A 3,083-nucleotide genomic window follows, 5' to 3' on the forward strand; every position below is an offset into this window, starting at 1 on the left:
AGTCTTCATCGATAACAAGAGCATTTAGGTCTGCTCGTGATTAAGACGAATCAAGTGTAGAATTACCTATTCATTTTTTAAAGTACCACCCAATGGGCTGAATGAGGTGGAACGCTGTGGGAAACTGATATTCGTATGTGCAGCCGTCACGTAACATTAACTGTATAGATCAGAAAACATGCTTTAAAACAGACGAGGCTGAAACATATCGGTAAGTCCAAAATTCCAGTGAAAAGCAGTGCGTGTGACCACTTTGACCACTGCCCGGAGCTTCCGTGTAACTTGGTTCTTGGTAAAATATCGCCCGAACACAAAGCCGCACTCGGAATTCACCAGGGAGAATATCATACGCGTCCCGGTATTCCTCCCCTTAAAAGATGTCAATTTAGTTTGCGAAGAGCGCTAGCGATCTGTTGCTGAGGACGTGCGCCCTCAGAAGTCACTAGTTACATTTCGTTTGGGGAAAATGCGCACTGCCGTTGCGCGGTGATATCGAGCTGATAGCAATGCGTATATAATATTTTCAATACAGTATTTTCTACCTCTACTTCGCCTGTCTGTGTGAATATATTATCACACGCAATGTTGATTTTTTATTACTTTTCAGACTATGGCAACAGACCATGTTCAAACGGAACCCCTTGTGATCCCAAAAACTGCTGAAAAAAGTTCACAGAGAATCATTAGAAATAAAAATTTAAAAGCTTTAGCCCTGGAGACAAGAATACATCTAGTTCATCGTATGCTAATAACAGTTTACGTGAAGAGGAAGATCTTGTCTGACATCCCAACCTTGCCTTACATGCCCAATATTCAACCACTCAATCACATTTAAGATGGGAATTTTATACGTGTAACGGTGGTAACTACGTCCATACAGGATAGAGCACGCAATAAGATACTTTCTAATGCAGTGTTTCTCAACCCTCTCCTGGAGTACCCCCTGCCCTGCATGTTTTAGATCTCTCCCTGCTCCAACACAGCTGATTCAAATGACCAACTCGTTATGAACTCCTGAAGCTGCTTAATAACAAACTGTTCATTTGAAACACTGGTCGAATGGATACTGAAATATACAGAATTTATTTCCATTTATTTTCCATAGCCGCCCATTTACTGTAATTTACTCTTATCCTGTGGAACGTTTTACAACATATTCCATTACAGGCAATTATAGACTGGCAATTAAGCAATTCGTTTACTTGAGTAGGCTATTGACTGGTACATTTGAAATATTGTTTGGATGTAGCTTTGGGATCTAATTGTAATGAAGACAGACTGGGATCCAAGTGCGGTCAATAAGATTTAATCACGGAAGCCAAAACGTAGTTAGGACGAAACGGGTCGGCAAAAGGAAGCAGCAGTACAAAAACCAGATCCAAAAAAACACAAGCTAGGTCCAAAGAACAGGCGAGGGTCAAACACGGCAGTTAGACTACAGAGTGGCAGCGAGCAGGCTTGATAGTGTCGCAAGAAACAATACCTCACAATGAGGCAACACAAACTGAGTCCTTATGTAGGCAGGACTTGATTGAAGAACGAGTCACAGGTGCGCTTGATGAGTGGACGAGGTTGAGCCGGGCTGAACTGGGCGTGGCTGGGCTGGCTGACTGGCAGTGGGTGTGACACTAGTTTGGATGTGGAAGGATGTATGACTTTTTCACGAGGGACAACGACTTCTTCTTGCACCACATATCGGGCATAATAGATTGTGTTTTCCCTAAACTTTCCGAACAATAATTTGTGTTGCCAAGGTTACTGTGAATAAGTTGTTTTGGGCATGAATCAAGTTAACGTTTTCTCATAACCAGTTTCCTGGCCATTCAAACGTTTACCTACTGATTCGGACAGCATAACTACCGACAGGTTGCCGGAAGCACCAGTGGTACCTTTTTAACACTTTGCCTGCACGCACCCTGTAGATTTAGCAGAAAATTGGGGAGTTTTATTGTGTACCGTTCCTATCCCAGTCCTAATCTCGTTTACATGAGCCTGTGGAGAGTACCGACGCGCCTTCACATGGTGAGGCCACCAAATATACGCAGCGTACAGTTAGCTCGCCTAATCACATTTACACTACGACCGTGGTGCCTTCTGTCTTGAAATGACGGGCCCAAGCTTTCTGTGCTAAGTCCCGAGGCATGCAAAACTGATTTAATGATAGGGGGTTCCGTGGAGAAGATCAAAACGTTAATAAATGAATCGCTCGCATCTTTTTTGACAGGCCAATACAATGCATGATATCGCGGAAAGCCACTCCCGGTACTATCACTTTACATGCGCCTGTCTTAAATGCGTCACATTCTTCGCTCTGAATTGATTGGATGCTGAGAGACTAAGTTTTTTCCCCAGGTGAACCTGGCGGAAAACACGTTTTCTAAAATAAACATCCTCCAAGTGTTATTTACATAACTCGAAGCTGAGATTGACGGCCTCCGCTGTATAGTGAGGGAGTTCAGATAGCGTGAACCCCCTACCTGTAGAATGTGATTAATGAGATGACTGTTTGCATGAGGCGCAGTTATTCAGCCTGTCCTTTAATTAAATGCACTCGTGCACTTTTGAAGTTTCTTCGTTTCAGGAGACCCCCACCCCCACGCGCCATGCTCGGCGCCAAGGAGAAGGGGGGGGCACAAAAAGTCATGAATAGTACGTAGACATCGGGATATAAGGACATAAGTGGGGATGCACTGACGTCCGTCTTGGGGTGCCCCTAAGCACCCCAATAACGCCGGGTCTGCCCATGGACCCCCCCCCCCCCCCCCACACACACACACACACACACACACACACACACACACACACACACACCCCACCCGGTCCACACCCCCAAACAATGTAAGAAAACACACAAATGGATTTAAAGCGCACACACACACACATATATAACCCTGAACGGTGGAAAAGAATGTGCAAGAAATCTTTGGATGGAAGACGGCTGTCCCAAAAAAAAACCCCATCATGACCCTGTCCTATTTTTCCTCCATTACCCGCTGATCTCGGAATACCTTAGGTGGAACTACTAATTACTCTCCTGGTTCATTTGAATTCTTCATTTCAGCTCCAGAGAATGCAATCAATTA

The sequence above is a fragment of the Megalops cyprinoides genome, chromosome 2 (assembly GCF_013368585.1).
Source record: "Megalops cyprinoides isolate fMegCyp1 chromosome 2, fMegCyp1.pri, whole genome shotgun sequence".
Lineage (NCBI taxonomy): Eukaryota > Metazoa > Chordata > Actinopteri > Elopiformes > Megalopidae > Megalops > Megalops cyprinoides.